The sequence below is a fragment of the Rhinoderma darwinii genome, unplaced genomic scaffold (assembly GCF_050947455.1).
Source record: "Rhinoderma darwinii isolate aRhiDar2 unplaced genomic scaffold, aRhiDar2.hap1 Scaffold_968, whole genome shotgun sequence".
Taxonomy (NCBI): domain Eukaryota; kingdom Metazoa; phylum Chordata; class Amphibia; order Anura; family Rhinodermatidae; genus Rhinoderma; species Rhinoderma darwinii.
Window position 1 is genome coordinate 50,317 of NW_027464543.1, and position 24,834 is coordinate 75,150.

The following is a 24,834-nucleotide window of genomic DNA, read 5'->3' on the forward strand; positions in this document are numbered from 1 at the left end:
TCTGTTCATCACAGGTTGCCCTTAGACGAGCGATAAGAATTACAGAATTTTTTTGCCTAGCCTCTGCTTTTAAACTTAATATTGACAAAAGTAGTTGTTTTACGATTGGAGATTGGACTGATTTTTTTATGCCTAGCTTAAAAATGCAAACCGACCAAATTAAAGTTTTAGGCGTAATCTTCGATCAACAAAATAATGGTGCGCAAAGCTGGGAAGACGTAAAAAACAAGTTACAAAAGAAAATAGATTTATGGATGTTGAGAAAACTTACCTTGTGTGGCAAAATTCTTGTCATAAAAGCCATTCTGCTTCCGATTATGCTGTACTTGAGTTTTGTGTTTCCACCGAATGAGTTAACTGTTAAAAGACTTCAAAGAATGCTATTCCAATTCGTATGGAGTTCGAAATTCGAAAAGCTAAATAGACAGACAATGTTTAAATCACTTAGTAAAGGTGGTAAAGATGTGCCAAATGTAAAACTTTTTCTATATTCTAAGTTTTTTAGCCTCTGTTTTAAAAGTGTGTCTTTATGTAATAATTGGTCCTATTTTTTACGATATGCTGCAGGACATATTTTTAGGCGACGCAAGTGGATTTCTATGTCATTATCTAGTCCAGTTTTAATATTTCCACCCAAGCAATATATTATTTTAGAAAAGGTAATAAAACAACATAACCTTGAGTCCTTTGAGGTGGAGACTTTGAAAAATCCGAGGAAATTGTCCCTAGAAATAAAGAAAAAAGACACAATGACACCCATTTCTAACTTTTCTTTCAACAGAAGCGCTACTATATGGGAAAAAGTTAATGCACCCTACCTTACAAACAGCCACAAAGACATTGCCTGGATGATGGTTCATGACTGTCTGCCCACCAGATTTTTCCAGCACAGAAGGGGATTGAGCAATTTCAGTGTCTGCCCTAGACAACAATGCTGCTATGATGAGACGACCTTGCACATATTCTGGAATTGTCATTTTGCACAGACTGTTTGGAAAGAATGTGGAGAACTTTTAAAATTCTTAACTGGTCTTAGCTTTTTAAACTTTGAAGTGATTTTTTATGGTATTCATGAGACACTGCCAAAAGAAAAAGAAAGAGTTTTATGGTGCACTATAAACTGCATAAAAAACGCACTATGGAAAACCAGAAATATTTTATTGTTCAAGAGAGATTATATTAGCGAAAAAGAGTGTATAAAATTAGCAATCAGTGAACTGTATTTATATTACCTGCTAGACAAGAAACGTTTAGGGAAAAGAAGAGCACAGAGCACATGGCACTTTAGTTGTTGGAAGATGTTATACTAGACCTTGTTCTTAAGAAATTAGTTTGATTAGACTTAGTTAAATTCAAAAGAAAAAATCTGTTCTTATCAGTTTAATATTTGATACGTCCCCTATCTGGGGACCATATATTAAATGGATTTTTAGAACAGGGAGATGGAAATAGAGCTTGCTCTGTCCACTCCACGCATTGACCTGGTATTGCAGTATTTCCAGGACCGGTGCACCCTTTCCTTATGTGTTGACTAAAATCAGATTCCAAAAGTGTTTTTTGTGTTTGCCATTGTTTCTGTCTTTCTGAAGGGATCTCCCCTTTTAATCCCATTATTTCAACACCTGTTGGACAATGCATGAGTGATAATGAGCTAATTGATTAAATGCAATTAATGAATACATTGCCACCTCTTGTTTTGTGTCGTCTGTGTGTCTGTGTTTCCGGCATTTCACATTGGAACAGCTCATTCACCTTCCTTGTCTTCTCTCCGCCCTCCCTTTTAGGTAAGTTAAAGAGCTGCACCTGAGCCAGCCACTGATTGATGCAGCACCACAGTCAAATAGTGGAGTGGAGTAGGGGAACAGCAAACAGCCATTAAAGCCGCCCGCCCGCCCGCCACAATGGACCTACCTGTGTACACTAGATGGATGTGATGGAATGTACTGTCGTCCCTACATTTCAAGAAGGAGTAAGAATTGCAGTTGCAACAAAGCCTTGCTTGCCTACAAAGAGAGCAGCAATTTGGATTTGTTACTATGTTACCTAGAAGAATAACAAACTGTGCAAGGATGGAGGTTGTAGGAGCAAGGAGAAGTTGTCTGTAAAGTTGGTGGATGCTTATTTTCCATTTTGCAGTCCCTTGTCTCCCTCTTGTGGCCTCCTGGAGGCAACTAGCTGTGCAAAAAAAGACAGCCTGGCGGCCGGCTGTTGCAGTGTTGCCCTCTCAGGCAACACTGAGTGACTGACTGAGCCGCACCGTCTTATATAAAGTTCAGACGGAACTTTGCACGTGTCATAGTGGAGCCCTGAGGAGCCAGAGCCAGCTTTCTGACATCATAATGGGGCCTCAGAGATAAAAGCCTGGGCCCAGGCAGTGTTGGTCAGTGCTGCTCAGCAGGCAGCACTGGACTGGACTGGATTACAGCTGATACAAGGTGTGAAGGAACAAGGGGTGGCTGTGGGCATGCACTTGCTGCCGCTGCCAGTGTTTATCTGCATGGCAGCAGGGCATTTGGGCGTTGCCAGGAAGGCGTTTTTATGTAGATTCCTCCTCTTTCAGCACTGCATTGTGGTGCAAGCAAAAGAAGCAAATCCTGTCTGGCTTCCTCTCCGGCCTTTATTCACCTCCCGTGTAGCTGTGAGTGTGTGAGCCTGCAGGGCCCCATGGAATTGCCTAGAAGTAGGCTGAATCGCTGCAAGGGCTGAACAGCAGTATCGGGCAGGCTCGGGCAACGCGCGGCCTGTTCGGGTTATCGCTTCTCGGCCTTTTGGCTAATCTCAAGGGGTTGGTCAGGAGGTCCGTCTGTGTGCTCGCCCTTGGCCTTGTGGCATCGCTGGTTTACCAGCTTAAGCCACCTGCTGCTTTAGGGGGTGAGCCAGGAGACAAAGAAGGCGATCATGGGCGTTCAGATCGTATATCCCAGGACCGGAGATCTCCGGGTCAAGTTTGGAATCCGCATCAATGCTACAGCTGGATTGGAGAATCGCTTTCCTCTTGGACGTCTGGTGGACGAAGTTATTTTTGGAGCTCTGAAGATCCCTCGCCCTGCCATCCTCTGCCTCCAGGAACATAAGGTGGGTCATTATACCCTTGTGCTTAATTCTAGGAGCGACTGCCTAAATTTCTACAACACTTTGAAGAAGAACCGCAACAATGCTGCTTTGGATGGTCTTGTTTTCACTCTCCTCTATGAAGATGGGAATGTCCCTTTGGTTGTCTTCATGTACAATCCCCATGTGCCAAGGTCGGACATTGAGGCCTTCCTCCTCCGCCATTGTGAGTCTGTGGTCTTTTCCAACAAGATCCTCAACGAGGCTGGAATCTGGAGTGGCAAGTACAAATTTATTGTTAATTTTAAGAGGGATCCAGAAGGGGTTGATGGGCTAAGCAGACCCCCCTTGAACTTTTCTATTGGCAGGGACAGGGGCTATCTTTTCTTCCCTAACCCCCCTCTCTTTTGCAAGAACTGCAAGATCTTTGGACACATACTGGAGTCCTGTAATCAAGGAAAAAGGTGTGGGAAATGCGGCCAGGTGGGCCATGAGTCAAAGGTTTGTACCAACCCCATCGTTTGCAACCTCTGTGCACAGACAGGACACGCCTTCAGGAATTGTCCTAAGCGTTCTTATGCAGATATGGCCAGACAGAGGCCTGCTGGGAGACCTGAAGATCCTGAGGTTGCTGGTCCAATTATCCAGGCAGAAAGTCCACTGTCTGAGGAAATTGCAGTTGCAGGTGCGGAGGGTGGAGTGATGGAAATATCACCTGTGGAAGAAGACCTTCCCCCTCTTTCTGATGAGCAAACCGGGCTGCAAGGTGAAGGTGAGGTTGAGACTTCAGTCTCCATAACCCCAGTGATTGTGTGGGAGGAGGCAGAGGAGGCTCATGAGGTGGCTGGAGAGCAGGGTGATTTTGCAACAGCTGTTGTGAGACCAGGTGAAGAGGAGTTTGGGATGGCTCCAAAAAGGCAGAGAACAAACTTTTCACCATCAAGTGAAGGAAGTGCGAGTCCACAGAGGGACGGCGTGTATCCTGTGACTAGTATTTCTTTTGACACTCCTTTTCTAGGGGATCTGGAAGGCTCTATCTTTGCGTTGGATTGCCAGCCTCAAGAAGGAAAAGGCTGAGGAAAAGATGGGCTTGTTGTTCAACGTTTTCATCTCCAGATTAAAACATGGCTGCCAAAATCACATGTCATGTCCTATCCCTGAATGTCAGGCTGATTAAATCTAGGCCTAGGAGAATTGCAGCACTAGATTTCCTTAAAAATCTAGGGGCTGATATTTTTTGCTTGCAAGAATGTGGCATCTCTGATGCATTAGATGAAAAAGAATGGCAATATGGCCAAAGTATATGGTCAGGCTCGGTTAAAAATAAAAATGATGGTGTGGGAATCTTATTGGGGAATAAGGATTATAAATTTGATAGTTATACTGTGGTGGAGGCGGGTAGATGCTTATCTGCAATTATAAGCTATAGAGGGTGGAAGGTCAGGGTAATAAATGTGTATGGGCCAACAAGTAAAGGGGATAGAGTAGAGTTGTTAGAAAAATTGAGTATTTTTTTGCCTGGTAGGATCCCTACTGTGTGGGTGGGGGACTTCAATTGTGTTACCGAAGGGGCTAAGATGGATGTGTCGGGTAAAATGTTAAATAATTTAATTAATGATTTTTCTTTTGTAGATGCATCTGAAATGTTTTTAGGTAAGCCGCCGCCCGCAACCTTTAGAGCAGAGGGGGGTGGGGTGACATCCAGGATTGACCGGGTGTTTTTCAAAAATTTGGTATGTAAATCTTTCCGCCAAGATGATGTGATGTTTACTGATCACGTGAGTATGAGTGCTTTTTTTGAGGGGAATACAAAATTAAAGTATGGTAAAGGGGTGTGGAAGCTGAATATCAGGTTGCTTGAAGATAAAAAAGTGATGGATGATTTTAAGCGTGCGTATGTGGGATGGAAGTGGAAAAAAAGAAATTTTGCGAATATGTTAGAATGGTGGGACTGGATGAAGGGTGAAGTTAGGAAATTCTTTAAAAAATGGGGATATAAAAAAGCTGCAATTCGTAGGAATAAATATAAAGAGCTGAATATGAGAATGGAGTGGTTGAGGAAGCTTAGTATGCTTGGGTATGATGTGGGTGACTTGCTTTGTGCGGTCAAAAGTGAGATTAAGAAAGAGATGGATGAGAGGGGGAAAGAAATCATATATAGATCTAAGATTGAACATCTGGAAAAGGATGAGAAGTGCACAAGATTTTTCTTCAAAAAGATGTGTGGGAAGAAGGATGATATGGATGTTGTTATGAATAGTGGGGGTGACTGTGTTTATGGGGAGGATGTGATGAATGAAGTGGAGTCGTTCTATCGCGAGCTGTATGGTGACAAATGGACTGATAGAGATTTGGTGAATGATACCATGAATAAATTAGAGAATGTGCTAGGGAAGGAGGATTCTGATATGTTATCAGAGGGAATTACAATGGATGAAGTTATGCAAGTGGTCAAGAGTGCTAGTAAAAATAAAACTCCAGGGAAGGACGGTATTCCTGTGGAATTGTATGTGCAAGCGTGGGACATAATGGGAGCAGACCTAGTGGAAGTGTGTCAGTTTATGTGGGACAATGGGATAATGAGTGAATCTATGAAAGAGGGTGTTGTTGTGTTAATACATAAAAAGGGTGATAAAAGGAATCTGGGTAATTGGAGACCTATCTCTTTGCTCAATAGTGATTACAAGTGCTATAGCAAAATTCTAGCAAATCGAATGCGTGAAGTGATCGGTCAGGTAGTGGGGGAGGATCAAGTGTGTGCGGTACCAAGTAGGCGTATGACTGACAACCTGTTGCTGTTAAAAGATTTGATTGGGGATTGCATGGACAGAAAGCAAAAGTGTATGGTACTAGTTGTGGACTTTGAGAAGGCGTTTGACCGCGTGTCACATGAATTTATGTTTGGTGTGTTGAATAAAATGGGTTTTCATAGCAAGTTTGTGAGTGCAGTAAGATGCTTGTATGGAGGAGTGACGAGCGAATTTTTGGTGAATGGGTTTTTGAGTGGTAAAGTGAGAATTAAATCGGGAGTCAGACAAGGTTGTCCGATGTCCCCCGTTCTTTTTATTAGCGTAATTGAAGTTTTGTTGTGTATGTTTAGGAAAGAGAAGGTGATGAGGGGCTTGCTGATACCTGGTAGTGGAGGTAAGGTGGTGAAAACTCTAGCTTATATGGACGATGTGGTCATTGTGAGTGAGTCTCTAGCTAGTTTGACTAGGGCTAGATTGGTGTTAGATCTTTTCTGTAGTGCGTCCGCTTTTAGAGTGAACTGGAGTAAAAGCATTTTTAAGTGTTTTGGTGACAGTAATGTTAGAATGGATGGTGTAAAGTGTGAACAAGGCGCAATTAGGGTTTTGGGTATTTTATTCAATGAAAACTTAAAGGGGAACGAGAGTTGGGATGAATGTGGTATGCGGATTGAGCGAAAGTTGAATTTCTGGCGTATGCGTAGTTTGACGTTTTCTGGTAAAACCTTAATCATTAAGTCAGTTATTTTGCCAATCCTGCTCTTTTGTGCAGTGATTTTTCCCTTTTCAACCAGGAAAATAAAAAAAGCAGAGAAAATGGTTTTTACTTTTTTTTGGGGATGCAGGATGGAAAAGTTGAAGCGGGAGTATCTATATAAATTGTGCGAGCATGGTGGAATGAATTTCCCAAATATTGAGGTTTTCTTGGGGTTGAGTTATGTGAAGGTAGTGACGGTGGGTGAAGAGGGATGCAAGAGTGCCTGTGGCATTTAAATGTCCTGTGTGGTACATGAAGATTGAATGGTTTGTGAGGAAGTATGATTTACTATCTGTACCTATGGTGGATTTCAAGAATAGGAATGGTGTGATGAAAAGAATGCGGGCGAATGAGCTTGCATGTAATATTGATGGGCTGCGGTCAGGTGAAGCGGATGCAGTATGGAAGAATTTGGATATTGTAGGGGTGTCAAATCGCCAACGGGATGTAGTGTGGATGTCATTACATAATATACTGCCTGTGAGACAAGTCCAAAAGCAGCGGGATCTCATTAGACATGAAGTGTGCCCTAGGGAGGGGTGTGGGGCTAGTGAGAGCATACGCCATCTAATATGGGATTGTGACTTCTCTTATGAAGTATGGAAGAGAGTAGGGGGTTTGTGTAAAGAGTTGGCAGGTGTAACATATGTGAATTGGAAGGTGGCAATGTTTGGGATGGGTGCATGTAGTAGAGCTAAAGATAGAATATTATGGTTAATAATGGTATGTGTGATGGAAAGTCTGTGGGATGTGAGGAATCTTTTGGTATTTAAAAGAAAGGTTGTGTCTGTAAATGATTGTGTTAAGATATTTTTGTCCCGGTTATATGTCAAATATTTATGGGATAAGCAGCGCGGGGGTGGCAATGTTGATTCCGAAGGGATTTGGAAATTCAAAAAGTGGAAAGCATTAATCCGCTATAAATAATGTTGTTTTGTCATCTGTTATTTCTGTAATGCATTGTCTTTCTTTTGGAATTAAATAAAAGAACAAATTTAAAGAGTAACCATAGAGATGATTGATATAAGCGATATCGTTTTTTTTGATTATTCAGATTGAAAAACTTAAGTTTTCGCTTCGTATCTAACTGAATGGTTATTAAAAAAAAAAAAAAAAAAAAATCTGTTCTTATCAGTTTAATATCTGATACATCCCCTATCTGGGGACCATATATTAAATGGATTTTTAGAACAGGGAGATGGAAATAGAGCTTGCTCTGTCCACTCCACGCATTGACCTGGTATTGCAGTATTTCCAGGACCGGTGCACCCTTTCCTTATGTGTTGACTAAAATCAGATTCCAAAAGTGTTTTTTGTGTTTGCCATTGTTTCTGTCTTTCTGAAGGGATCTCCCCTTTTAATCCCATTATTTCAACACCTGTTGGACAATGCATGAGTGATAATGAGCTAATTGATTAAATGCAATTAATGAATACATTGCCACCTCTTGTTTTGTGTCGTCTGTGTGTCTGTGTTTCCGGCATTTCACATTGGAACAGCTCATTCACCTTCCTTGTCTTCTCTCCGCCCTCCCTTTTAGGTAAGTTAAAGAGCTGCACCTGAGCCAGCCACTGATTGATGCAGCACCACAGTCAAATAGTGGAGTGGAGTAGGGGAACAGCAAACAGCCATTAAAGCCGCCCGCCCGCACGCCCGCCCGCCCGCCACAATGGACCTACCTGTGTACACTAGATGGATGTGATGGAATGTACTGTCGTATCTACATTTCAAGAAGGAGTAAGAATTGCAGTTGCAACAAAGCCTTGCTTGCCTACAAAGAGAGCAGCAATTTGGATTTGTTACTATGTTACCTAGAAGAATAACAAACTGTGCAAGGATGGAGGTTGTAGGAGCAAGGAGAAGTTGTCTGTAAAGTTGGTGGATGCTTATTTTCCATTTTGCAGTCCCTTGTCTCCCTCTTGTGGCCTCCTGGAGGCAACTAGCTGTGCAAAAAAAGACAGCCTGGCAGCCGGCTGTTGCAGTGTTGCCCTCTCAGGCAACACTGAGTGACTGACTGAGCCGCACCGTCTTATATAAAGTTCAGACGGAACTTTGCACGTGTCATAGTGGAGCCCCGAGGAGCCAGAGCCAGCTTTCTGACATCATAATGGGGCCTCAGAGATAAAAGCCTGGGCCCAGGCAGTGTTGGTCAGTGCTGCTCAGCAGGCAGCACTGGACTGGACTGGATTACAGCTGATACAAGGTGTGAAGGAACAAGGGGTGGCTGTGGGCATGCACTTGCTGCCGCTGCCAGTGTTTATCTGCATGGCAGCAGGGCATTTGGGCGTTGCCAGGAAGGCGTTTTTATGTAGATTCCTCCTCTTTCAGCACTGCATTGTGGTGCAAGCAAAAGAAGCAAATCCTGTCTGGCTTCCTCTCCGGCCTTTATTCACCTCCCGTGTAGCTGTGAGTGTGTGAGCCTGCAGGGCCCCATGGAATTGCCTAGAAGTAGGCTGAATCGCTGCAAGGGCTGAACAGCAGTATCGGGCAGGCTCGGGCAACGCGCGGCCCGTTCGGGTTATCGCTTCTCGGCCTTCTGGCTGAGATCAAGTGTAGTTCTGATTACTTGTAGTCAGTGCTGCCTGGTCTTGGTTAGGAGGTGCTCAGGTACCCTCTCTCTCGGCCTCGGGGGATCGTCCAGGTTCGCCTGGACTTCACCCCCGTGCTGCTATTTGGGAGAGAGGCTTAGTCCTGAGCAACGAGTTGCGATCCACATACCCCCGTGTAGGCTTCGGCCGAAAAGGGGAAAGCTGCGTAGACGTTACGTCACCAACGGGTGGCGTAGCTTTCCTTGAAAACCCCTCACCATGGACGAAAGTCCTGGTGAGATACCGGCGTATGCCCGGATAAAGAATACAATCCGTGTAATTGTATCAGAAGAGAAGGCGACGACCTGCGGCCTGAAGTTCTTGGTGGAGACCGTGCTTGTTGGCATTTTCAACATTCAGAAGCGGGAGATATTGGCGGTACAAGACTATCCTAGGAGAAGAACATACGACATAACTTTTGTACAGAATGGAGTGTTCCAAGATCTGCTGGCGGCATACATGGTAAAAAACGATCCGAGACTGGACGGTATTGAATTTTACGAACATGTGTTGGACATCACTAAGATGATTGTGATAAAAATGTACTGCCCGTTTGCTGATTTAAAAGATGTGATGTCCTTTTTATCCCCCTATTTCAAAAGTGTAAAATGTATTGGCAAAATAATGAACGAAGTTGGAGTTTGGACGTCAAAGTGGAGATTTTTAGTAACTTGTTATAGAGATGCCAATACAGCAGGGGGGATAATGTTGCCGCCAGCACGCTTTAAATTAGGTGATATGGCAGGAGATCTTTTTTATACAGGAATGCCTCCATTCTGTAGAAAATGTCAAAAGTACGGTCACACCAAAGAGTTCTGCGAAAGCACCTGTAGGAACTGTGGCAGCTCTGAGCACGAGGCCAAAACTTGCCCTCTGGGGAAAAGGTGTCGTTTTTGCAGCCGAGTTGGTCATCTATATGCTACTTGTCCCCACAGATCGGAACAACCCGAGGTCCGGCCGAGGCGTCCAGAGCAGCCAGCAGGCCAGATCGCCCCCGCACAAGGAGAGGAACCAAGAGGTGAAGAGGCAGATGACATGGACACCTCCAGCAGACCCCCCCAAACAGGTGACCCAAAGGAGCAAAGGCGGTTTAAGAGAAGAGCCAGTGATCAGCGGACGAAAAAGCCCCCTCAGGAAACGGAGGAGATGGGTAGTTCGGATGAAGCTGATCCGCCTGGGCCGCAGGAGGTGCTGGGTCAGCCTGTACCTGGGGCAGAGGACCCGGGCGGAGCGGCAGCAAGGACTAAAAGGCGTAGGGCGTACTCAGAGGTGGCAGCGGGGGTGCCGATGGGAGTACCTGCTAGAGCGAAAGCAGGGAAACCAGTTGACGCGCCCCCGGAAGCACCAGCTGAAGGTCTCCCCCCTTCTCGCCAGTTGGGGGAGACAAGCATAGCTACCTCTGAGGTGACAGAAGTCCCGGAAACGGCCGCGAGTGCGTTTCCTGCCCCTATCGTAGGGGAGGAGGCTGCCATACAATATGCTCCAGAAACCTTGCCCGTGGAGTCCATCTGGGACCCATTTGCGATAAGTGCCTCAGGTATGGCGGGGGGTCAGCTGTCTGACATGAGTTCCTCTCCAATCTCCTCAAGTTATACAGTCGGTTTGAAGTCGGAGGGCGATGAGAGTTCGAGTGAGGTCTCTGGTAACGCCGAGGACTGCTGAGGCCACCTCGGGTAAGATTACATAAGACTGTCTCTTTTCCCTTTTCCTCATGGCAGAGTTAGGTGGCATTTCCTTAAATGTTAGGAGCGTGCATTCTAAGACGAGAAGAGCTGCCCTGTTTGACTATCTTTCTATTTTTTCCGCCACCGTTTTTTTCCTACAGGAATGCTGTATCCCACATCGCACGAACTACAACAAATATAAGGAAGACTGGAGACTCGGACCTTCAGTGTGGTCCGGGTCTAACGATTCCAGAGCCGCAGGTGTCGCCATTTTATTTAAAGGGAACGTTTTAATTGACAGTTTTAATGAAATTTTACCAGGTAGAATTTTATTGGTCAAAGCTTTTATAGACGGTATTAGATGGCAGTTTTTAAATTTTTATGGGTCCTCGGACAAGAATGAAAGAGCTAGAATGCTAGAGATTTTACCCCTTTTTTTAAACGATTCAGAGCCACTTGTTTTAGCGGGTGATTTTAATTGTATTTTAAAGGGGGAACGCCGGTTCTCTAACTCAGTAAGCAGGAATTATGACAAAACCTCCTCATTATTAAAAGATATAGTTACTGATTTTAAACTTACTGATGTTTTTAAGAAATGTAACAGCAATTTATCTGCAGAGGCCGGCGTCACCTGGAGCAATGTGAACTGTAGCTCCAGGATCGATTTTATATTCTGCTCTTATCAAGTACTGCCTTTTAAATGTGATCTTAATCCCAATGTTTTATCTGATCATAAATTATTGTATTTTAAAGTTAAAAATGATATTGGGAAAAATACTGTCAAAAAAGCCTGGAAAATGAACGTTTCCCTTTTAGATGATCCGCAAATTTTATCTGATTTTATTACCTTTTATAAGGGCTGCAGACGGGTAAGACATCCAAATATGTCCATAGTCTCATGGTGGGAGAAAATAAAAATAAAAATAAGAGACTTTTTCATAAAAATCGGAAGGAGAAAAGCAAAAGAAAAACAGGATTTTTTTGCTAATTTGAATACCCGTCTGCAGACCCAATACAAGTTCAGAGAACAGGGTATGCAGGTGGAGGAGGAGATTATGGAGATTAGGAAGGAGATCTCCCAGTGCCTGGAGCAGAGAGGTAAGGAAATTGTCTTTCGTTCAAAAATGAAACACCTCGAGGAAAATGAGACCTGCTCCAGGTACTTTTTTAAGAAAATTAACGATAAGCATACCCTGTTAGACAATGTTGATGGAGATACAAACACTGACAATATTTTAAAAAAGGTACACAGATTTTATGCGGATCTTTTTAATATAAAGCTTGTTAATGTTGATTTGATGAACGACTCATTGAAGGAGGTTGACGCTGTTTTAAATCCTGTCTCCAAAGATTTTTTATTACAGGATATTACGGAACAGGAGATTTTAGATACCATCAAGAGTTTTAAAACAGGTAAAGTCCCTGGCCCTGATGGTATACCCATAGAGTTTTATGTCACATTTTATGGAGTTTTAAAAGAGGATCTCTATTCCCTTTTTACTCAAGTTTTTAGAACAAAAGCCCTCCCGGGGTCCTGGAAGAAAGGTGAGGTGTCCCTGCTTTATAAAAAGGGGGACAAAACAGATATTAAAAACTGGAGGCCTATCACCTTACTAAACGCAGACTATAAAATAATGGCCAAGATTTGCGCAAATAGGCTAAAGGCTGTTATAGGAAAAATCGTCCACTCCAACCAAGTCTGTGGGATACCTGGGAGGAGCATATGGGACAATTTAAACCTTTTAAAAGATGCTATTGGTGATACGAAGGAGAGAAAAGGCAGATTGGCGGTTTTATCCATAGATTTCGAGAAAGCCTTTGATAGAGTATCACATTTTTATCTTTTTAAGGTTTTAGAAAAGATGGGTATACCAGAAGGCTTTTTACAGTCTCTGAAGGCCTTTTATGAAAATTGTACGAGCAAGATTTTAGTAAAGGGTTTTAAGACACAGGATGTCCTTTTAAACTCCGGAGTGAAGCAGGGGTGTCCCTTGTCCCCACTACTTTTTATATGTGCGATCGAGCCTCTACTCTGCAGATTGAGGAATGACAGGCAGATATGTGGAGTCCCCCTGCCGGGCGGGGGGGGACTAGAGGCAAAAGTAGTGGGGTACATGGATGATGTCGCGGTCCTGTGCAGGGACGCCCCGTCACTGCAAAAAGCATTACAACAGATATACCAATTTTGCTGCTCCTCCGGTTTTAAAGTCAATTTTAATAAAAGTAATATTTTAAATATTGGCAATATGATTTTACAGGACATTCCAGTCCCTGTGTCGGAGTCTGTACAGATTTTAGGGGTCTCCTTCAATGAGTCAAACAATGGTTTTATCAGTTGGGACTTGGTGGCACAAAAAGTTAATAAGAAAATTTGTTTATGGAATCTTAGAAAACTGACAATGGAGGGAAAAATTTTAATCACAAAAATGGTGATTTTACCAATTTTATTATATCTAAGTATGGTTTTCCCTCCCCCTGATATTTTATTAAAAAAGATTACCAAGGCATGTTTTACATTTTTATGGAATTCTAGGATGGAGAAGCTCAGGAGAGAAAAAGTGATGTTACCAAAGCTAATGGGTGGTAAAGATTTTCCAAATATAAAAGCATTTCTTTTAATCCATTTTTTTACACTGTGTCTTAATACTGTTTTTAAGGAACACTACTGGTCTTATTTTATCCGTTTTAACACTGGCTATTTTATGAGGAGGTACGGATGGTTCTCTACGGTTTTAAGCTCGCCATATGCTTTTAACCTGCCAGACCAGTATAAGATTTTAGAAAAAATAGTGAACCTTTTTAACCTAAAAGACAAAAGAATAGAAGATGTAAAAAATAGTAAATATGTTTTAAAGGAAATAAAAGAAAATGTTTTAATAGCCCCCATTAGCAATTTTAATGAAAACAAATGCAAAATTATCTGGAGCATGGTTAATGCTAAATTCATTTTTAATTCACAGAAGGATCTGGCCTGGAGCTGCGCCCACGAGTGTCTTCCATGCCGGGCATTCCAGCATCGAAGGGGACTGACCAACTCGGCTGCGTGTCCAAGGGGAGGATGCCGCGATGACGAGACAGTCTTACATCTCTTTTGGCAATGTTATTTTTCACAACTTATATGGACAAAAATCCTCCCCTTGATGAAGAAGATAACCGGAATAAAGAGAATGACAAGTGAAGGCGTTTTTTACGGATGTCTGGAGTGCCCAACAAGGACTCAGAAAATTATGGCATGGAAGATTACTTACTGCGTTAAAGCAGCTCTGTGGGCGGCCAGGAATATTCTTTTATTCAAACATGAAATTTTATCTGTGAATGATATTTTAGGAATTTGTTTTTATGAAATGCACAAGTATTATCTTTTAGACAAAAAATTCTCTCCTGTTTTAAGTAGAAAATGGTTTTTTAGCGAATGGAATTCTATAATATGATGCCACCAAGTGCCCTTTTATAAATTGTATGATTTTAATCTGACAATTTGTATTTATTTTTTAACCATTGTTGTAAAAATTTGAATCCCTGTAAAAATGTTGAAAAATGTTAATTTATTGTAAAACCTGAAAAATTTTAAATAAACGGTTACCCCCAAAGTTGGGGTAGTCAACTTAAAAAAATCTGTTCTTATCAGTTTAATATCTGATACATCCCCTATCTGGGGACCATATATTAAATGGATTTTTAGAACAGGGAGATGGAAATAGAGCTTGCTCTGTCCACTCCACGCATTGACCTGGTATTGCAGTATTTCCAGGACCGGTGCACCCTTTCCTTATGTGTTGACTAAAATCAGATTCCAAAAGTGTTTTTTGTGTTTGCCATTGTTTCTGTCTTTCTGAAGGGATCTCCCCTTTTAATCCCATTATTTCAACACCTGTTGGACAATGCATGAGTGATAATGAGCTAATTGATTAAATGCAATTAATGAATACATTGCCACCTCTTGTTTTGTGTCGTCTGTGTGTCTGTGTTTCCGGCATTTCACATTGGAACAGCTCATTCACCTTCCTTGTCTTCTCTCCGCCCTCCCTTTTAGGTAAGTTAAAGAGCTGCACCTGAGCCAGCCACTGATTGATGCAGCACCACAGTCAAATAGTGGAGTGGAGTAGGGGAACAGCAAACAGCCATTAAAGCCGCCCGCCCGCCACAATGGACCTACCTGTGTACACTAGATGGATGTGATGGAATGTACTGTCGTCCCTACATTTCAAGAAGGAGTAAGAATTGCAGTTGCAACAAAGCCTTGCTTGCCTACAAAGAGAGCAGCAATTTGGATTTGTTACTATGTTACCTAGAAGAATAACAAACTGTGCAAGGATGGAGGTTGTAGGAGCAAGGAGAAGTTGTTTGTAAAGTTGGTGGATGCTTATTTTCCATTTTGCAGTCCCTTGTCTCCCTCTTGTGGCCTCCTGAAGGCAACTAGCTGTGCAAAAAAAGACAGCCTGGCGGCCGGCTGTTGCAGTGTTGCCCTCTCAGGCAACACTGAGTGACTGACTGAGCCGCACCGTCTTATATAAAGTTCAGACGGAACTTTGCACGTGTCATAGTGGAGCCCTGAGGAGCCAGAGCCAGCTTTCTGACATCATAATGGGGCCTCAGAGATAAAAGCCTGGGCCCAGGCAGTGTTGGTCAGTGCTGCTCAGCAGGCAGCACTGGACTGGACTGGATTACAGCTGATACAAGGTGTGAAGGAACAAGGGGTGGCTGTGGGCATGCACTTGCTGCCGCTGCCAGTGTTTATCTGCATGGCAGCAGGGCATTTGGGCGTTGCCAGGAAGGCGTTTTTATGTAGATTCCTCCTCTTTCAGCACTGCATTGTGGTGCAAGCAAAAGAAGCAAATCCTGTCTGGCTTCCTCTCCGGCCTTTATTCACCTCCCGTGTAGCTGTGAGTGTGTGAGCCTGCAGGGCCCCATGGAATTGCCTAGAAGTAGGCTGAATCGCTGCAAGGGCTGAACAGCAGTATCGGGCAGGCTCGGGCAACGAGCGGCCCGTTCGGGTTATCGCTTCTCGGCCTTTTGGCTACGATCAAGTGCAGTACTGACGTAGTCAGAGGTGCGTGGCTTCTGGCTTGTCCAGAAGCGTTCCTTGAGGAGGGATACATTTTGTTTCTGTGGGAAACCGACAGATTTGAAGATGGCTGGAATCAGGAACACCATTCGTCTGCAGGTGGATCCAAACGATGGAAGAAGGAACAACGTGGTGTACTTGATCCGGGATATCGTGGAGACAAGGGCTGGAGCATCCCGGAAGGATATTTTCAGTGTCCAGGAGTTCCCAAGGCAGGGTCTGTATGACGTAACCTTTGTGGATGAAGGTATGTGCCTGACTATTTATGAGTGGATGCGGGGACATGCTGAGGATCAGGTAATGACCGGGATCCGTTTCCAACCGCTGTTTGGTCTTCAGGAGAAGGTAATCACTGTACATGTGTATAACCCCTTCACTGAGGTGGAAGTCCTGATGAACTTTCTGCGCCAGTACTGCGAGTATGTGCATGCGGGAGTACCACAGACAAATGTGTTGGGAATTTTTAATTGCAAGTATAAATTTAGGGTCAAGTTCAGACTGGATGCTGGGTGTATTGGAGGATGCAGACATCCCCCAGCAAATTTTACTGTGGCTGGGCATAGAGGGTTCCTGACTTACCCAGGTCAGCCCCAGTATTGTAGAAATTGCTTTATGTTTGGGCATACCAAGGCTGACTGTGCAAAAAAGCAGTGTTGCAGGAATTGCAAACAGGAGGGTCATTTGGCGGGAAATTGCCCAAGTCCCAAAGCGTGTGATATGTGTGGACAGACAACTCACATGTATAGAGACTGCCCTAATGTGCATAAAGAAAAAGCAGAGAGGGAGGAAAAGCAGCAGGAAGCAGAAAGAAGTCGCAAATCCTATGCTGAAATGGCTAAGGAAGTGGCCAGACTGGAGAAAGAGCTGCGTGTACCAGTTCAGAGGCCAGGAGTGAGAGTGTTGGTTGCTCCAGAGTTGCCTCCTATGAGAAACCTGGAGGAATTAATTGAGGAGACCATAAGCCCAGTTCACCTCTCTGATCCGGTTAATATTGAGGTGTTTCCATCTGGTGAACCTGGAGGTGGAAAGTGTCCCAGGGAGGGTGGAGGGAATGCTGTTTCAGAGGAGGAGGAGGACTTTGTGCAGGTTGAAGGGAAGAAGGCCTTCAAAAAGAGAAGATGTGAGAGGAGTGAAACAAGCACTACAAAAACCAGCAATGTCTATCAAGCGCTGGAGGAGAACAGTATGGACTCTGGTGGAGGTGGCTCTACAGTATAGATAGCCATGTGCTGGTTGTATGGCCTTACTTTCTGGCTTCATGTAAAATGAAGGCCTGTTTCCTTTTTTAGCTGTGAAAAAGTGGAGTAACATGTGCTTTAAAAGTTGTAACATGTGCTTAACATGTGCTTGTGTCTATGTACTGCTTTGCCTTGCCTCATTTGTGTTTGCAGGTGTTCCAGCAATGAAGAAAGGGCTGGGGGTTGGAAAATGCTCCACCTGTATTTTTTTTGGTCTGTCTTAGGCTTCCTAATCAAAGGGAAAAGAAAGTGGTTACTGCTGGAATGCTGGGAAGTATGCAAATTATGCAAATTTTATGTTCCCCTTAGGTTTGTGGGTTTACACCAGAGTGTGATATTTTGTTTTTGTGCATTTGCTTCTTTTTAGGATGGTTTTTTCTATTTGCTCTCAGAATGTTAGAGTGTTTAAGAGCAAGGTTCGTAGGAGTGCAATTTTGGAATTTTTAGCACAAGAAAATGCTTCAATATATTGTTTACAGGAGTGTGGACTGTGTGAATGTATTGGAAGTGATGAATGGGCGTATGGTAGTACAGTATGGTCAGGTAGTACATTGAATAAAAATGATGGGGTGGGTATTTTAGTAAAGGGGAGGGAAGTGTCTTTAGTTAACTATACAGTAATAGAGGAGGGTAGGTGTATATCTGCAATTTTTGAATATAGAAATATTAAGTTTTGTGTTATAAATGTTTATGCCTCAACAGATAAATTAGAGAGGAAGTTATTATTTGAAAAAATTAAGTTATTTATCCCAGGGAGAATGCCCTTAATTGTAGTGGGGGATTTGAATTGTGATATCACAAAAAGTCATGTGGATGTGTCTGGGAAAACTTTTTTGGAGATTGTTAGCGACTTTAATTTGGGAGATATGCAGAAATTATGTAAAGTAGATCCGATGTTAGACACATATCATGCAGACAGAGGGAAAATTCACAGTCGTTTAGATTATTGTTTTGTGTCCCAGAATGTTGTACCTGTAAATTATAAACAAAAAGGTGTTTTATTTTCTGATCATGAGTGTGTAATGTGTGATTTGGATCTGGATGTAAAGGGTGTGTATGGGCGGGGTTTATGGAAACTGAATGTGAGTCTGTTAGAAAGTGAGGATGTGAGGCGGGAATATGCAAATCGGTATGAATGTTGGGTAAGGAAGAAAAGTGAGTTTACTGATATCTGTAGGTGGTGGGATTGGGTGAAGATGAAAACAAGATCCTTTTTTAAGACTATTGGGTATAAAGTTGCCGCAATAAAGAGGGAGAAGTATGTGAGGTTGAATGCTCAGTTAAGTTTGTTGTATAAGTTAAGGGATGGAGGTGCGGAGGTGAGTGAAGATATAATAATTGTTAAAAGAGAAATTAATGAGTTTTTGTCTGAAAGAGGTAGAAGTATTATCTATAGGGCTAAGTTGGAAAGAATGGAGTTTGATGAGAAATGTACTCGTTTCTTTTTCAAGAAGGTTTTTGGTAAAAAGCAAAGTATGAATGTGTTAATTGGATTGGATGGTAGTGAGGTGAGTGGTGATGATGTGAGTGAGGAAGTTGCAAAGTTCTATGAAGAATTGTACGCAGAAAAATGGAGGGATGATACATTGGAGAGTGAGGTGTTGAATGGGATGGACAAAAATTTGAGTGAGGCTGAGAAAGAAGGTGTTATGAAGGATGTGACTATGGATGAAGTATGGAAGGTAATAAATAGTATGGCTGTGAATAAGACACCAGGGGAAGATGGACTCCCTATAGAGTTCTATAGGCTAATGTGGGATGTGATTGGAAAAGATGTGATAGAATTGTGTAAGTATATGTGGGTGAATGAAGCAATTACTGAAAGTATGCGTGCGGGTGTGATTGTGTTGATTCCGAAAAAGGGAGATCTGAAGGAATTGAAGAATTGGCGTCCGATTACGTTACTTAATTGTGATTACAAGATTTATGCGAAGGTGATAGCCAATAGGATGCGTGATGTGATTGAGTGTGTGGTTGGGGATGAGCAATGTTGTGCGGTGCCTGGGAGAAGAATACATGAGAATTTGTGTATGTTAAGAGATTGCTTGTGGGATTGTATGGGAAGGAAGAAGGATGTGCATTTGTTAAGTTTGGATTTTGAAAAAGCCTACGATAGGTTGTCTCATAAGTTTTTGTATAAGGTGTTGCTGAAAATGGGGTTTCCAGCTGAGTTTGTATGTAGAATCAGGAGTTTGTATGGTGGGATATATAGTCGTGTGTTATTGAATGGTTGTGTGGGTAGGAGAGTGATTGTGTCTTCTGGTGTGCGTCAAGGATGTCCGTTGTCACCGGTTGCTTTCATTTGTGCGATTGAGCCATTATTGTGTTTGTTAAGGAAGGATAAGGTTGTACGTGGTGTTCAGGTTCCAGGGAGTGGGGGGAGAGAGTGGAAGGTAAGTGGCTATATGGATGATGTGTGTGTTCTATGTGATTCTGAATGTACTATAAAACGTGTGAAATTGCTAGTGTCGTTTTTTTGTGGCGCGTCTGCTTTCCGTGTTAATTGGAATAAGAGTGAATGTAAAAGCTTTGGGAATGGTAGATTGAGGGGTGATATAGGTGTAAATGTGGTGGATGGACCTATCAAAGTCTTGGGAGTGAAATTTACGGAAAAATTAGATGGGAAAGAATGTTGGGATGATGTGAAGAAGAAAGTGGAAAGTAAATTATGTTTTTGGAGGATGAGAAGTTTATCGTTTATTGGGAAGATTTTGATTATTAAGAGTGTTGTCTTGCCAATATACTTGTATATTGCTTTAGTGTTTCCGCCAAATTATATGTCTTTGAGGAGCTTAAATAGGATTCTGTTTGTTTTTTTGTGGGGCTCGAAAATGGAGCGAGCGAGGAGGGAGGTGGTAATTAAATCTGTGAGGAATGGTGGATTGGGTTTTCCTAATTTAGAAGTATTCTTTGGGGTAAATATGTGTATCTTTCTTCTAAGAGTAGTCAGGGCAGATTTAAAATATTCTGTTATGTGTAGATATTTGTTTGGGACTTACCTGATTCGGATGAAGTGGTGTGCGAGAGATTTACGTAGGCCAGTCGCGTTTGTTGTGCCTGTGTGGTATGAGTGGATGTATAAGTTCCTTGTGAAATATAAGTTGCATGGTGTGGATGTTAGGATGTTGCGCAATAAGAGTTTGGTGTATAGGATGATTGAGTGTGCGGAGACTGAGTGCGGTATAAATATGGTGAGAGGAAGAGATGTGGGGAAAGTATGGAAGAAAGTAAGAATGGATGGTTTGACTAACAAGCAGAGTGAATTGGTGTGGCAAAGTTTGCATGGAGTTTTGCCAGTAAGAGAATTCCAGAGGAATCGTGGGCTAGTCAGGAGTGATATGTGTCCAAGGTCTGACTGTAATGGAAGGGAGAGTGTTACTCATTTGTTCTGGAATTGTAAGTATGCAAGAGAAGTGATAAAGAGAATGGGACCGTTATGTAAGGAGTTGACTGGGGTGAGTTTGTTGTCTTTTGAAATGTTTATGTTTGGGTTGTGTGCGTGTAGTGGAGAAAAAGAGAGAGTGTTGTGGTTGTTGCTTGCATGTATAAAAGAAGTACTATGGGATGTTCGGAATGTATATGTGTTTAAGAGAAAAGAATTAGCTGTTAGAGATAGTGTGCGAATGGTATTGGGAAAATTGTATGTTTGTTTTTTGTGGGATAAAAAAAGAAAAGGGGAAATGGATTCGGAGGGGGTGTGGAAGGTGATGAAGTGGATAGATATTGTTGATTATTCATCATGATATTGTTTTCTGTATTTTTTATGTGAAGACATTGTTTGTTTTCCTTGTACATATTAAAAGAAAAGAGTAATGAGCGCTGTCTAGATGATGATGGGGACAATTGATGGAAATTGTCTTGGATTGAATATGGTTGGTTTTTGATCGTATTAATTCCCATCTGAGGGATAGCAAAAAAAAAAAAAAAAAAAAAAAAAAAATCTGTTCTTATCAGTTTAATATCTGATACGTCCCCTATCTGGGGACCATATATTAAATGGATTTTTAGAACAGGGAGATGGAAATAGAGCTTGCTCTGTCCACTCCACGCATTGACCTGGTATTGCAGTATTTCCAGGACCGGTGCACCCTTTCCTTATGTGTTGACTAAAATCAGATTCCAAAAGTGTTTTTTGTGTTTGCCATTGTTTCTGTCTTTCTGAAGGGATCTCCCCTTTTAATCCCATTATTTCAACACCTGTTGGACAATGCATGAGTGATAATGAGCTAATTGATTAAATGCAATTAATGAATACATTGCCACCTCTTGTTTTGTGTCGTCTGTGTGTCTGTGTTTCCGGCATTTCACATTGGAACAGCTCATTCACCTTCCTTGTCTTCTCTCCGCCCTCCCTTTTAGGTAAGTTAAAGAGCTGCACCTGAGCCAGCCACTGATTGATGCAGCACCACAGTCAAATAGTGGAGTGGAGTAGGGGAACAGCAAACAGCCATTAAAGCCGCCCGCCCGCCACAATGGACCTACCTGTGTACACTAGATGGATGTGATGGAATGTACTGTCGTCCCTACATTTCATGAAGGAGTAAGAACTGCAGTTGCAACAAAGCCTTGCTTGCCTACAAAGAGAGCAGCAATTTGGATTTGTTACTATGTTACCTAGAAGAATAACAAACTGTGCAAGGATGGAGGTTGTAGGAGCAAGGAGAAGTTGTCTGTAAAGTTGGTGGATGCTTATTTTCCATTTTGCAGTCCCTTGTCTCCCTCTTGTGGCCTCCTGGAGGCAACTAGCTGTGCAAAAAAAGACAGCCTGGCGGCCGGCTGTTGCAGTGTTGCCCTCTCAGGCAACACTGAGTGACTGACTGAGCCGCACCGTCTTATATAAAGTTCAGACGGAACTTTGCACGTGTCATAGTGGAGCCCTGAGGAGCCAGAGCCAGCTTTCTGACATCATAATGGGGCCTCAGAGATAAAAGCCTGGGCCCAGGCAGTGTTGGTCAGTGCTGCTCAGCAGGCAGCACTGGACTGGACTGGATTACAGCTGATACAAGGTGTGAAGGAACAAGGGGTGGCTGTGGGCATGCACTTGCTGCCGCTGCCAGTGTTTATCTGCATGGCAGCAGGGCATTTGGGCGTTGCCAGGAAGGCGTTTTTATGTAGATTCCTCCTCTTTCAGCACTGCATTGTGGTGCAAGCAAAATAAGCAAATCCTGTCTGGCTTCCTCTCCGGCCTTTATTCACCTCCCGTGTAGCTGTGAGTGTGTGAGCCTGCAGGGCCCCATGGAATTGCCTAGAAGTAGGCTGAATCGCTGCAAGGGCTGAACAGCAGTATCGGGCAGGCTCGGGCAACGCGCGGCCCGTTCGGGTTATCGCTTCTCGGCCTTTTGGCTCAGATCTCGTGTCTGACTGAAAGGTCTTTCCAAAGCTTGTCGAGCTCTTGGCCATAGGGCATCGGTGGTTCGCCATCTTAAGCCCTATGCTGCTATAAGGAGAGGACCTGCGAGGAGAATTCGAGGAGAAGGCGATCCCCACAAAGCGAGGATGGAGGCTACTATGCGTTTTTCAAGATCCGATGAACTGAAGATAAAGGATTCCTTCAAGATCGAGGTTGGAGATGATGCCAGAGACAAGTTCCAGCTGGGTTTCTTCGTGAGGCGAGTTTTGCTGGAGATCCTTGGGATAAAGAGAGAAGACATCCTAGCTCTCCAAGATGCTCCAGGTCGCTATACCCTTACCCTGGTATCGGAAGCTGCTTGTCAAAGCTTGTACAGGACCATCAGGTTGAAGTTGGGTGAGGAAGACCTTAAAGGTCTAGTCTTTGTTATTCTGTTTACCACTGAAGAAAAGCCTCTGGTGGTTCATATGAGTAATCCCCATGTGCTCCTGGATGACATCAGCTTCTTTCTTCAGAGACATTGCGCCTCAGTGCGCTTTTCCCACAAAGTCCTGAACTCTGAGAAGCTGTGGACAGGAAAATATAAGTTTTTTGTCAAGCTGAAGGAAGACTCAGAAGGAATTGGGGGATACCATCACCCCCCTTCAGGATTCTTAATTGGCAGAGACAGAGGACGTCTGTTTTATCCTAACATGCCTTTGTTTTGCCGGAAATGTATGGACTTTGGGCATACGTATGAGAACTGCCCAGAAGAGGTGGCAGTTTGTAAAAAGTGTTACCAGAAGGGCCACGCAACTTTCAGTTGTCCAAATGTGATGGTCTGCAACATTTGCCGTGTACCAGGGCATGCCTTTCGGGACTGCCCTTTGAAGAAAACTGGCTCTTATGCAGATGCGGTCAGAGGGCAGCCAGGGGCTGCTGGGACATCTTCAGCGCAGAGGCCAGCGGCGAAACCTCCGCAAGGAGAAGGCTTACCTGACGTGGGTGCTCCGGCTGTCTGGTCGGATTGCCCTGATGGATTGGAGAATGCTGATCCTGTGAGACCTGAGGCTAAAGCAGGGGAGAGATCGTCTGTGGCAGCCAAAGGTCTTGGTCCAAAAATCTCTGAAGATCTAGAGAAGGCTAAGATCATGAGACAGGTGAAACCCGAAGCCAAAGTGGGGGAGAGATCTTCTACAGAGGCCAAGGGTCACAGTCTGGAAGAAGCCATGGATCTAGAAGTGCAGAGGAAAAGAAAACCTGAGGAAGAGGGATCAAGTGTTGGCTCTAAAAGGTCCAGCACGCCTCAATATAAGCCCCTAGTGACACCAGCTAAACTGACACCTCCGGCAAAGCAACCTCCAGCAAAACCGCCTCCGGCAAAACCCCCACCATCCGATCCTGCCAATATTGAATTTTCGGATTCAGAAGACGTGTCTAGCCCCTGCACCCCAGTGGGCTTCATGTCAGATTCGGATAGTAGTGCCCACTAATCCGAATGATCTATGGCAAACAGCATTAAAATTTCCTCACTCAATGTGAGGAGTCTAAAGGGTCCGACAAGGCGGGCCGCTTTATTTTCGTATTTATCTACAGTGGACTCAGACATTTTTTTCGTACAGGAATGCGGAATAGATTTTGACATGAACTATGCAACTCTAAGACAAGATTGGACTTTGGGCAACTCCATATGGTCTGGAGATAATGAAACCAGATCAACCGGTGTTGGAATATTGTTTAAGTCTAAGGAGTTCAAAGTCAATGCATTCAAGGAAGTTATGCCCGGAAGAGCTCTGTTTGCTAATATAACCCATCATGGGGTGGACTTAAGGCTTCTCTGTGTTTATGCCTCGCCTGTAAAAGAAGAAAGGTCGCAGTTGTTGGAGGATATACAATGCTACTTACCTGGTTCATCCCCGCTAATAATAGCTGGCGACTTTAATTGTATCTTATCCGGTGAGAAGAGAGAAGGTAGCACTGGAGAGCCAAAAAAAGACAAAACAGAGAAACAGTTAAAGGACCTGCTCATAGACTTTAAACTAAAAGACACCTGGAGAGACCTGCAAAAATCTGACCCGGGTTACACCTGGGAAAATGCTGTTACGAAGTCCAGAATTGACTTTACTTTTGTTACAGAGCAAATTATTCCAAAATCATCTTTGTTAATTTCCAATATTTTTTCAGACCACAAAATGATTCAGACACAATTAGAAGTCCCCAGACTTGTCAAAGGCAGAGGAGTCTGGAGACTCAATACAACGCTACTTCAAGAAACTGCAATAAAGACAGATTTTTTAAACCATTATAACCATTTAAAAAGTAAACAGAAAAATTACGCTTCCATGCTAGAGTGGTGGGAATACGCCAAAAATAAAATCAAAGAATTCTTTGTCAA

At 43.2% G+C, this 24,834-nt stretch overlaps 3 non-coding genes and 1 pseudogene across 3 annotated transcripts; all 4 read left to right on the top strand.

The window, feature by feature from the left end:
* The first annotated feature begins 1,327 nt into the window (after nucleotides 1–1,327).
* Nucleotides 1,328–1,518, top strand: LOC142734249 (U2 spliceosomal RNA). The gene has a single exon (XR_012880241.1). It is a non-coding gene; the product is annotated as a U2 spliceosomal RNA (small nuclear RNA).
* A 6,101-nt stretch (nucleotides 1,519–7,619) lies between these two features.
* Nucleotides 7,620–7,829, top strand: LOC142734245 (U2 spliceosomal RNA; annotated as a pseudogene).
* Nucleotides 7,830–14,386: 6,557 nt separating this feature from the next.
* On the top strand, nucleotides 14,387–14,574 carry LOC142734244 (U2 spliceosomal RNA). The gene has a single exon (XR_012880237.1). It is a non-coding gene; the product is annotated as a U2 spliceosomal RNA (small nuclear RNA).
* Nucleotides 14,575–21,003: 6,429 nt separating this feature from the next.
* Nucleotides 21,004–21,203, top strand: LOC142734242 (U2 spliceosomal RNA). Its single transcript, XR_012880236.1, has one exon. It is a non-coding gene; the product is annotated as a U2 spliceosomal RNA (small nuclear RNA).
* Nucleotides 21,204–24,834: the final 3,631 nt, after the last annotated feature.